The sequence below is a fragment of the Tupaia chinensis genome, unplaced genomic scaffold (genome assembly GCF_000334495.1).
Source record: "Tupaia chinensis unplaced genomic scaffold, TupChi_1.0 Scaffold000662_1, whole genome shotgun sequence".
Taxonomy (NCBI): Eukaryota; Metazoa; Chordata; class Mammalia; order Scandentia; family Tupaiidae; genus Tupaia; species Tupaia belangeri.
The window spans coordinates 53415-66394 of NW_006160184.1; the positions used below are offsets into that span (position 1 = coordinate 53415).

Below are 12980 nucleotides of genomic sequence, written 5' to 3' on the forward strand. Positions count from 1 at the left end.
AGTGGCTTAAAATGCCGGGCGTATGTGTATGTATGCCCAAAATCCAGAGAGGAGAATGGAGGAGAAGGGATTGTGGTGCAGCCATCCTCCTAGGGGGTCATTTCTTGTTTTCTGTCTTTAGTCTCCCTCTGTCTCCAGGGAGCACATACACCCGATAGCAAAAAAAAACTCTCTTAAAAAAATGTTGCCCCCCCCAAAATGTCAAAATACTAGCTATAGAAGAAATTCAAAGAGGATTTAAAGAAAGAGAAAAATCAAATTACAACTGAAGAGGTGGACAGAAGCTTCAAGGGGACAGGAAAGCATGGCTGTTCCTTAACACTCAGATGGGCCTGTGCAGGAACAGGAGGCACACATCTGGGACAGGGGGAGCACGTCCCCTGGCAGAAAGGAGACAGAAAAGAGAACAAAGCTAAGGAACGGGAGTTCATCCAAATCAGCGAGGGCCTGGATGCCAGTATTCCTAATTCGCTCTTTATCCCGTAAGTGAGTGATACTTACAACAGGGTGTAGAGTCTAGGAGTATGGGATTGACTTTGAGATTCTATTTCTTTCCTACAAAGATCTTCTCAATTTGTTTTTTTTCTAAGTCAATAATTCTTATTCTCTTTCTCTCTCTCTCTCTCTCTCTCTCTCTCTCTCACACACACACACACACACACACACACACATCATATTCTGGATCATCTCACCTAGTAACCTCAAATGACCAGGCAGTGCCTAAATGTGCATTCTTACTTACTGAGCCAAGCGGTGCTATTTTAACTTTCCAAGTCTAAATGAAGGATGAGAAAAGACAGAGGGCTATCTATTCCACAAATGACGGATTCATGCCAGGGGATGGCCAAATGGTATCACAGCCGGCCGTTTCCCTGCAGCCTGAAAACTGAAGGTGACAGCTGACTGAGTCACCTCGGTGGCACAATCCCACACCTTACTCAGAGTCTGCACCGTGTCCACGCTCGGCGTGGTGTTGGCAAACAATGTCACATTCATGTTACCAATTTAAATTTTATTTGTGTTATAGATTTGTTTGTAATGAATTTGTAAACTATTACACATAAGTAGTTATGTGTGAAAAACTTCATATTTAGTGTTAAATTTTGGCGTACTTAAGGTGCATTACTAAAAATAAAAATAACTTATCAGAGCAGCAGGTGACAGGGTGGCTAAGGGGCTACTCCCATGTGGCCTACTCTGCAGTTCAGGGTTCAGCTCAGGTGCTTGGAAACACACTAGCTATGTGCGTGCATGCCCAGAATCCTAAGAGGAGGACGGGGGAGAAGGGACTGCAGTGTGGCCACCCCACCCAAACCAGGAAATGATTTCTCACTTTCTCTTGCTGTCTGTCTTGCTCTGTCTCTGGTGAGCGCATGCACCCTATGGGAAAAATCTAAAAAATAATTGTTGTAAAGAATGAGAGCACATGAGAATAATTTCCTCCCCAGAAGAAATATGCCAGAAGAAATGAGGAGTCAGTGAAAATCTTGAGCAGGAAAACACAAAATAAAAGCAGTATTTTAGAAAGATTGCTTATGTAATAGAGATGGAAAACTGGTCTGTAGAAATTAGTAAGGGATAGAAAGAAGAGCAAAGGCTGGGACCAGCAGATGGCGTAATGGTTACATTGCTGGACTCCTAGTAGTCAAATACGGTTCAAATCCTGAACCTGGTGGCTTAAAAATCATGGCGGGTGCCTGTGTGTACGTACCCAAAATCCCAAGAGGAGAATGCAGAAGCAGGGGTTGCGGTGTGGCCAATCCCCCAAGTGGGGTGGAGTGGTTTCTCACTTCCTGTCTCTCTGGTGAGCACATGTGCTCTACAAATAATATCTCTCTAAAAAGAAAAGAAAGAAGAAAGAAGAGCAATGACTTGTGAAATCATCCAGCATGCTGACTGGAAAAATTCTGCCATTGTATCTTTAAATAATTTTTTCATTATTTTGGACTCCAAAACCTAAAAGTCAGCAGTAGATAAAGAAGGAAATAATAAATGCAAGATATTCCCAAACAAGAACTAACAGGATATGGACACTGTGAGATAAAAGAAAGGTAAAAGATAGCTTCAAGATTTTTATTCAAAGGGCTGGAAGAATGACAGCACCTTTACAAAGCAAACAAACAATGTGTGTTATTTAGCATATATACAGTGGAAGGTTATCGGCATTCGCGGAGCCAGCGTGCTTAGTGGCCAAATGAGTGAGCAAACTACTTGTGAAGAAGTGATGGTACAGGGACCAGCAGTTAGCGTAATGGCTATGTCGCTGAACTCCCACGTAGTCAACCATGGTTCAAGTCCCAGACCCGGTGGCTTAAACTCATGCCGGGTGTGCGTGCGTGCGTGCCCAAGATCCTGAGAGGAGAATGGAGGAGAAGGGATTGCAGCGTGGCCATCCCCCCTGGGGGGTGATTTCTCTCCTTCTGTCTCTCTGTCTCTCTCTGTCTGTCTGGTGAGCGCACACACACTATAGCAAAAAACTCTCAAAAAAAAAAGAAAAAAAAGAAAGAAAAGAAGTGATGGCACAGATTGGATCTCAACAGAGAGACCCAGGGGGCATCGAGAGGGGAGATGAGAGGAGGAAAGCAGATGACACACTTTGTCGAGAATCACTTCAATGACTGCTGACTTCCCCTCAGTAATAATGGAGGCCTGTGGACAACTAAACTTTCTTTTTAAAGAATTAACTAATTATATATTATTACTATTATTTTAAATTTGCTCTAGGGCATGTGTGCGCACCAGAGAGAAAGAGAGAGCTGCCAGGACCAGGACTCAAACTGGGGTAGTCCAGGATCCCAACCACCATGCCACCTACCGGCTTCACAACTAAACTTGTTAAGACACTATAAGAAAAGAAAAAAAAAATTAAGCATAAACATTTTTGAATATAGTTAAAGGTAAATATGTAGATAAGGACAACAGGCTATTTTTCTTAAATTTTTTTAGGATACATATGCCTGACTGTATTTATGACACAAATAAAAAATGTAGCATAAACATTAGTGGGAGTCAGCTGGTGTTATTAAGGGTAGAGGGTAAACGGACCTATTTAACTAAAAGCGGTCTATATTTTAAGGGAAGTGGTAAATACTATTAACTCTAAGTAGACTATACAAACTAAGAATGTATATTTTATTCCTTAGAAAAGTGGAATAATCCCCAAACAGCAGCATCAACATTACCTAGAGACTTGATAGAAATGTAAATTCTCAAAATAAACCTTAGATCTACTAAATCAGAAACTCAGGGAATGGAGCCCAAATATTGTTTGTTTGTTGGTTTGTTTGTTTTTGTTTTTAGAGGTTTTGGCACAGGGCACACGTGCTTGCTAGGGAGGGGAGGGGAGAAGTAGAGGAAGATGGAGAGGGATAGAGCGAGAGAGAAACAGTGAGAGGAACGAGAGCTTTAATAGGCTCTCTCTGTCATCTGCCACATGCTAAAGTTTGTGAACCACAGTACTTGAGTGACTACCAGAAAGAAAGAGAGAAAGGAAGAAAGAAAAAGAAAGAAAGGAAGGAAGGGAGGGAGGGAGGGAGGAAGGGAGGGAGGCAGGAAAGGAAGGGGGGAAAAAAGGAGACAAAGAGGGAAATTTATATACTTAAAAGACCAATAAGTAAATTAAAATGGGATTCCTAAGAAATATTCAAGTAGTCTAATTAGAGGGGAGAAAAAGATAAATTTTGGGCCAGAAGTGGCATGGAGGTTGAAGCGCTGGACTCCCACATGGCCAACCACAGTTCAAGTCCTGGACTTGGTGGCTTGCTTTCTCACTTTTCTTCTCTCTCTCTGGCCAAATTAAAAAATAACAGCAATGAGACCAGCAGTAAATGTAATGGCTATGTCACTGGACTCCCACGTAGTTGACCGCGATTCAAGTCCCGGACCCAGTGGCTTAAATTCATGCCGGGCATGTGTGCATGTGTGCCCAAGATCCCGAGAGGAGAAAGGAGAAGGGACTGCGGTGTGGCCATCTCCCGTGGGGGGTGATTTTTCGCTTTCTAGCTCTCTGTCTCTCTTGCGAGCACACACATCCTATGGCAAAAACGAAAAACATCCGATGCCAAAAACCTCTCCCAAAAAAAAAAAAACCACAGTAATAATTAATAAAATTAAATAAATACTTTTTAAAAAACCAAAAAGATAATTTTTAAAAATTTAACTTTATTTATTTAAATTTGATCAGAGAGGGACAGAGTGAGAGAAAGAGAGACAGACAGTGAAAGAGAGAGAGAGGGAAAGTGAGAAAGCAGGCTGCCAGGTTCGGGATGCAAACTGTGGTTGGCCATGTGGGGGTCTAGAGTCCTTAACTGTCACGCCATCTGCTGGTCCCAAAGATAAATATTTTTAGGGGTGGGGATATAGTGAAACAGACTTAAAACCAGTCATATTAATAATTACATTAAATGCAAATGGACTAAAATTTCCCATTAAGGGGCCAGTAGGTGACATAGTGGTTAAGACACTGGAGTCCCACATGGCCAACTATGGCTCAAGTCCTAGACCTTATGGCTTGAAAATCAGGCCAAACGTGAGTACATATATGCCCCAAATCCCAGGAAGGCAATAAAGAAGGGATTGCAGTGTGGCCATACTCTGGGGGCTGGGGGGTGGTAATTTCTTAGTTTCTCTCTCATTATCTCTCTGCATCTCTCACCTGCTAAGCGCATATGCCCTATGGCAAAAACCTTTTAAAAAATCCTATTAAGTGACCAGCAGTTAGCGTAATGGCTATGTTGCTGGACTCCCATGTAGTAGACCACGGTTCAAGTCCTGGACCTGGTGGCTTAAACTCACGCCAGGCACGTGTGCGTGCATGCCCAAGATCCCTAGAGGAGAATCAACGAGAAGGGATTGTGGCGTGGCCATAGCCCTGGGGGGTGATTTCTCGCCTTCTGTCTCTTTGTCTCTCTCTGTCTGGCAAGTGCATGTGCCCTATAGCAAAAACCTTTAATAAAATCCCAATAAAAGACAGAGATTTTTGATGAATTAAGAAAACAAGACCTGGGCCAGCCCCTTGCCTTACTGATCAATAGAGCTGGATCTCATATGGCTGGCCATTTCCTGGCTCCAGTGGCTTGAGAATACACGTTACATGTCCCAAACCTTGAGAAGGTAGAAAAATGGAGAAGGGGTTGCAACATGACCACACCCCACTGGGGAGTACTTTCGTCCTCTCCCTGTCTCTCTGTTTCTCTCTCTCTCTGGTGAGCAACAGGCCCTCTGGCAAATCACTTTTTACGAGAAAAAAATCCAATTATATGCTGTCTACAAGAAACCAATTGTAAATATAAAAGCACAGAAAGGTTAAATAAATGGCAAGAGAAAGGCATGATATACAAACAGTAAACGGAAGAAAGCAGGAGTGAGCTATGATTTGAATATGTCCCCCAGAAATTTAGGAAGCCACTGTAACAGTGCCGAGAGGTACACTCTGCTCTCCATCTGTCTTGCCATGGGACACCCTGTGCCACCTCAGGACTCTGCAGAGTCCCTGCCAGCAAGAAGGTCCTCAGTCTTGGACCTCCAAAATCATGAGCTAAACCAACTTGTATTCCTCAGGTATTCCGTTTTAAGCAACAATGAATGGACTAAAAGAGTGGTTGCATTACCTTCAGATAAAGTAGGACTTATGCCAGGAGGGTACCAGGAATCAAGGCTGGAAGAGGCACTGGGAACAGTGTTTTCTACAGAGAGCAGGAGGAAAATGAATACTCCTGGTCAAAGGAGCACCGAGCAAAGGTACAGAGACGTAAAACACCACGTTCTTCTGGAATGCAAGCATTTTCGCATCACTCAATAGCAAGGTGGAGTTGAAATGGGACAACTCAGAAGACGGGAGAAGAGGAATTAGCCATGATAGATGGGCCTGTGGATCATGCACAGAGGTTTGAGTCTCATCCTCTAGGCCGAAAATTCTCCAACTTTTAGTCTCCTGGACATGTGACTACCTATAAATAACTGAAGACTGAAGACTTTTATCTATATGGGTGAAATCTATCAAATATCTATTGTATTATATTAGGTCGCTGGGAAAATCATGACATATTTTTCTATGTAAAAATGAGTCATGATTTTCCCAATGAGCCAATAGATTAAAATAGAAAATTTAAAAACATTTACGTAAATCTAACAGAAATCCTTTACAGGTTAACATAAAAAAAAAATTTGTGTGTGTGTGAGAAAAATGACTATTTAATGAAACATTGGTGAGAGCCAGCTGGTGGTGGTTAAAGTAGTCACCTAAACCCACCTGGACCCCACATGGCCATCGACATGCTTCAATTTCCCAGACCTTTATCTTGAAAAACGCAGTGGGTGTATGTGCATGCATGCCCAGAATCCCCAGAGAAGAAATGGGGGAGAAGGGATTGCAACACAGCGACTCCCCCTGGGGAGCGCATTCTCAGTTTTCCTCTCTCTCTCCAGCAAGCACATGTGCCCTATGTATAGCAGAAAATAAATAAACAAATCAGTGAGACGGGCGAGAGTCCCTTTGGGGCTGGCCGGCGTGGTGCAGTAGCAGTGCAATGCTCCATGATGCTGGGCCTGGGAACGTACCAGGTTCACACCCTGGGGTTTCCCCGAGCTCACAGGCACACGCACACAAGTCTTTGTCTGGACTGGCTGAAACTGGGGATAGATTGTGGCAGGAGGACCCTATTGGGAGTGCCTCCCTTTCTTCCTTTCCCAGAGGCCACATAGTAGGCCAGAGTTCGATTCCCAGCCCTATAATGGGGAGACCAGACCCTGTCAAAACAAAACAAAAAAAAGTCTTTTCTCGGTTTCCCTCCTTTCCTCTCTCTCAAGAGCTATCATTTAATTTAATGGAAGGCAACCAGATTCTCACATCTGTTTCAGCTTCCAAGGTCACAATGTATTATTTCAAAGTATATTTAGTTGGGAAATGGTGGAGTATTTTAATAGTTTTTAAAATAATTGTGCATATATTCTTTTTACTTGACAAGTCCTAGTTTCTTAAAGGTTCATTGCATTGTGTAATATAAAACCTTTATCAATTAACTTTTTTTAACCCATTACATTAAAATTCATTTTTCATTTTTTTTTTTTTTTGCTATAGCGTGCACTCGCCAGATAGACAGAGAAACAGAATGTGAGAAATCACCCCCCAGGGGGGGATGGCCACGCTGCAATCCCTTCTCCTCCATTCTCCTCTCGGGATCTTGGGCCCGCATGCATGCGTGTCTGGTGTGAGTTTAAGCCACTGGGTCTGGGACTCGAACCGTGGTCGACTACATGGGAGTCCAGTGACATAGCCATAATGTTAACTGTTGGTCCCATTAAAATTCATTTTTCTATCCTGTACTTTGAATGACTCGTCGGCCCATGCATGATTTGTGAAATCACACATCGGTCACTGGAAAATAACGGCTCCCTGAATTATGCAGCCATGCCAAACGCTGACTCATTTCACAACACCAGACCAAGACATCACATGTGGTGCTCTCACCGCCAAGTCCACAGTCATCGTTCTGCAGGGGAAGCCGTCATGCTCGAGGTGCTGAGCACAGTTTTCCAAGATGCTAATTTTCATTTTTATTTCTAATTCATCTGCACTTGAATTTTATCTTTTCTAAGAACTATTTTCAGTTTTTTTTTCTTTGAAGTGGTAGGCTTATTTAATTTTAAAGACAATGCCTGCCAAAGTCGGAATAACTAACAGTTGACTGTCCGTGAAATAAAAAGGGGGGAGGCGTCTGGTTGAGGCTACAACCCGAGCAGCCCAGTAAGTGCTTTTGCTAGCAGCCAGTGTGGGGTCAGAGTGCTTTACATGTCCTTCCCACTCGAGCAGACTAAACAGATCTGTAACTGACGGCACAAACTAAACAACAATTCTGCTTCATCAGAGATACTCCTATGGGCCGGCAGGTGGCATGGTGGTTAAGGGCACTGGACTCCCACAGGGCTGACCACAGTTCAAGCCCCAGTCCTGGTAGCTTGCTTTCTTACTTCCTGCCCCACCACACTGTCCCTCTGTGGACAAATTTTAATAAATAAATACATAAATACATAAATAAATAAAAAGTTAAATGAAATCATTCTTCAAAAAAAATATTTCTATGGGGTCAGCAGATGGCATGGCGATTAAGGCACTGGACTACCACATGGCTGGCTGGTTCAAATCCCAAACCTGGCAGCTTAAAAATCATGCCAGGTACAAGTGCATGCATGCCCTAAATCCCAGGAATACAATGGAGGATGAGGGATTGTGGCGTGACCATCCCCTCTTAGGGGTGTAGTGGCATTGGACTACTGCCCTGAGGCACCCTAAGGCACCAGCAATTTTATCATTACTTTTGCTCATCAGTGCAAATGTCAGCACATTTAAAAGGTAAATAAACTCTTAGAGTTATTACGGAAATAATTTTGATCTTATAGATCTCTAAAAGGACCTCATTTATGAAATACAGTAACTATATGATTACATAAGAATCTTGATCTAAATAGGAAAGCAATATTAACTTCTATGCATTAACCAATATAAAGAAAAATCTATGATCCGTATCTATTATAAAGCTATAATCAGGGCCAGTTGGTGGCATGGTTCTTAAGGCAGCTGGATCCCACATGGTCAACTGCACAGTTTGAGTCCTGGATAAGGCAGCTTGAAAACATGGCCAGTTTGAGTCCTGGATATGGCAGCTTGAAAACATGGCAGGTTCATGTGCATGCATGCCCCAAATCCTGGAAAAGAATGGAGGAGAAGGGCTGGTGGCACGGCCACCCCCCCTGGGGAAGGTGCTTTCTCACTTTCTCTCTCTGGCAAGCACACTCACCCCATAGCATATTTTTCTCTTCTAAGAGGTTTTTACCTTAGGATGTGTGTGCTCGCTAGAGAGAGAACAAGAGACAGAGATAGTGAGAAGGAAAGTGAGAAGTCACCCCCTAGAGGGAATGGCCACACCATAATCCCTTCTCTTCTATTCTCCTTCTAGGATTTTGGGCATGCATACACATGGGCCTGGTGGGAGTTTCAAGCCACCGGGTTTGGGACTCAAACTGTGGTTGGCCTTAGGGGTGTCTAGCAACATAACTGCTATGCCATCTGCTGGCCCCTACAAAAATTTTTTAAGAAGAAAAAAAGTTTAAAAAAAGTAAAGTTAAATCTATAATCACATAACACTGCAATATATCATTTGAACAGAATATCCTATTCGCAGATAAACCAATAAAGAAGCTATAGCCTAAGTTACAGATTCTGCCAAGGACAGACACAAGTTGAATTCCCATTTGAGAATTTCTATTTATTTAGGTCACGTGGCATTACAGAATCCCCACCTGTTACCTGGTCTACTAACTGTCCAAGATACTGTGTTGTTCTCCTTGATTGGTTATGTACTGGTCTGTGTTTACCAGCTTGAACAACAATCTGTTTCAGACAGAAGCTGCTCAGGTGGCTGCATGGACAGCACTACCGATGCAAATGAGGCCTATGCCCATGGCAGTAAGTAACTGGCCGCTCTGCAGCGAGTCGCAAAGGGTCCAGCCGAGCAGACTGTCTGGCTGCCGTTCGCACAGCTCATTGGTGTGACAGTGGTCTGTAACGCCAAGGACGGTACCGTTTCCATTTCCGAATGTCGGTCATCTCCTCTCAGTCTCATCTCTCATGCCTCAGTTCATGCCTGTGCTGTGCCCGGTTCAAACACGTGTCGCCAGTTTACCAGTGGCTGCTGTGTCCAGTCGTGACAGTATCAGAAAACTTGCTTTCTTTTGGAACTGGCACCCCATTTCCCTGTAGGAAATCTGATCCCTCTAGCCATAACTGGAAAGGGAGTGGCCATCTTCCTAACTGACCCTACATGCACGGCCTCGATGAGCAGTCAAGAGACAGACTAGACCCGGCAGGACTAATCACAGCCCTCCACTTCCTTGGACAGAGTAGTTAAGGCGCTGCACTCCCGTATGGCTGCTGTGGTTCGAGTCCCAGAGATAGTGACTTGAAAAATCACACCTAATGTATGCGTGTGTGAATCATACCTGGTGTGTGTGTGCATGCCCAAGATCCCAAGAGGAAAATAGAGAAGGGATTGCAGCATGGTCATCCTCCCTGGGGGTGATTTCTCACTTTCCCTCTCACTGTCTCTCCCCAGTGAGCACATGCACCCTATGGCAAAAACCTTTCTTTAAATATATGTTCTACTTATTTATTTACAGTCATTCACTGTAATGAGATTTTCTATCCAGAATATATTGTATATTGGTTCAATCAAGGATATTACCATAAATGTTATCATTAACAAATAATTGGCAAAAATCTTTTTTTTTTTTTTTTTTTTTTTTAAAAAGCCCCATAAAGGGCCCAAGTCATCAAGAGTCCTCCCTGTTTTTTTTTTTTTTTTTTTGTGGCTAGAACAAAGAGATAAAGGCACTCTCACCGCCGTGTTCACAAATACATGAGCGTGGGATTGCTGGTAACCTTCCCCTCCTCCAAAGTCCTGGGAAAATCCTACCTACAAGTATGAAACTAACAGTCAGGGAGAGTAAAGAGGAATGTCAGGGAAGACAGAGACACTGACCAAGTCTCTGCTCAGAGACCTCCCTAGGGCCAGCTTGACCAGTCCTTCCTCCAGCAGTCTGGTTTAATGAGGCAGTTCGGGGAATTCAGGTTGGGTTTCTATCCCCTGCCGTAACAGTGTCCTTGTTAAGTCGCCTGCATGATACAGGGGGTGACATAGTCCATCCACAAAAGAAAGCGTGAATAGAGAAAGTGGAAGCCAGAGCACAAGATGAAGAAATGGAGATGGGATTGAGGGGTGACCATGCCCTCGTGGAGGGTATTTTATCCCTCTCCCTTTGCCTCTCTCTCTTGCCAGTGCACAAGCCCTCTGGCAATGAAAAAAAGAAAAAAAAAACTGCAAAGAAACTGAGCAAAATAGGCAGTTCCCACTAACTGGTATCACCAAAAGGGAAAGTACAGATGTTTGCGTAAATGACATAGTATAGTTTGCAGCACTTGGAAGAAAACGAGCATCGAGCCTAGAGGATCCAGATGGCTCCCAAGGAAGTACAGTGCAGGACCGGGATTCATTTGGGTGCAGAAGTGGCGGGGTACTGCACGGGCTGCCTGCTATGGTCTGGCTATGATTTGTCCCCAGAGTTTCCTGCTTGGGAATTTGATCCCCAGTGTAATGGCAGAGGAGGTGGGGAGAACTTTAAGAGGTGAGGTCCAGTGCATAGTGATCGGCTTGTGGAGGCCTTGCTCTCATAAACGGACTCATGCTGTTTCCCGAGGACGAGTGAGCCCTAACTCTGCTCAGAAGGACTCGATATGGGGAAACTACTCAAGTTGTTAGCAAAGGCAGATGGCTGCCCGTCTCTCTCTGCACGTGCCCGCCATCCTCTCTGGCGTCGGCCACGCTGTCTCAGAGCTGGCCTCGTGCCTTTGCACTTTCCCGTCATAATCATAAGCCAGATCAATCTCTCTTCTCTACGAACTGCCCGGCCTCAGCTGTGTCTGTTAACTACATGATGCCAGACTAAGACACCATACCAAGGAAGCTACTGCGGAAGTCCAGCTTGAATCTAAAACGGAATGAAAGTGAAAAAAAAAGTAAGGTTTTTGCCATAGGGCATGTGCACTTGCCAGAGAGAGACAGTGAGAGAGAAAGTGAGAAATCACCCCTCGGAGGGGACGGCCACGTTGCAACCCCACCTCTTCCATTCCCCTCCTGGGGTTTTGGGCATGCACACACATATGCCCCACAGGATTTTCAAGGCCAGGTCCAGGATTCTAATGGCAGTCAACCATGTGGGAGTCCAGCATCTTAAACATCATGCCACTTGCTGCCCCCAAGATGCAGAATTATTTTTAGATAAATAGATAAGTTGAAGTACAGTGTACATGTGTAAGAACCCTGGTTCCTCCCTCTGCCCTGCTACCTGTTCAGGTAAAACCACCAGTGTTGACAGACCTGCCTTTGGGTTCCACTAACCCTCTTTACACTGGAACTGAGAAGTGACCCTTGAGTTCAATTTTTTTATATTGCATGGCCACTTTCCTCCCCCAGCAGTCAATTCTCACTTTCTGTCTCTCTGTCTCTTTCTGTCTCTCTGTCTTTCCGCCAAGTGCACACTATAGCAAAAACTTCTCTTAAAAAAAAATACATTCAATTTTGAACCTCTCCTTTGGAGCTTTGGTGCTTAATTCTCTCAAGGCCTCAGTTGAGAATGGGTCTCCCAAGTTAGGGTCTATAAAAAGATTCTGTAACTTCAGGAAAAAGAAACATACAGGAATGCTAAGAAAATGTGTGTCTCTGGGGGCAGCAGGTGGTGTGGTGGTTAGGGTGCTGGATTCCCACATGGCTGACCACAGTTCAAGTCACAGGCCTAGAGGCCTTTCTCCCTCTCTCTCTCTCTCTCTCTCTCTCTCTGTGACGAGCATGTGTACCCTATATCAAATTTTTTAAAAATTACAATATCAAATAGAATGAAATAAATAATGTTTAAAAAGACCTTTTACCTTCGAAAATACTTTATTGACAAAGAAAGGCAAGTTGGCCTAACCTAAGAATGCCAAGTACGATTAATCTATCTGGCCTGGTGGGGCTAGACGGTTGTGCAGCTGTGAGACTGGACACTCTGCAGCTGAGTTGGTGTCCCGGACCTCCCAAATATACCAAGCACATGCACCTCGTGGTCCGGGCTGGCTGAGGGCGGGCCAGTGTCAAGACCCTGTGGGGATGCTGACTGAAACACATTTACTTGTCCCTGGAAAACATGGGTAGTGAGGCTTCGCGACTTCTCCCAACCTCCTGACGTTAAGTCAAGTCTCTTCCACAAGAAACTCTGGATCAGATTGTCCCTATAAATGAGTATATATGATTTAAGTGTTATTGTAAATCGTAATCATTACCATTTACTTATTGCAAGTTCCTAGAATTCATGACTTAGAAAACAACATGTAGCCAATTGGTAGCTAACACGCTGTAAAGAACTCGGAGTTGCCCCCAACTTCTCTTTCC

The 12980-nt window shown here is 44.0% G+C and overlaps 1 protein-coding gene across 1 annotated transcript in view; it reads right to left on the minus strand.

Moving 5' to 3' along the window:
- NME7 (NME/NM23 family member 7) overlaps positions 1-12980 on the minus strand; it is a 168879-nt gene that overhangs the window by 20342 nt on the left and 135557 nt on the right. The window lies entirely within an intron of this gene.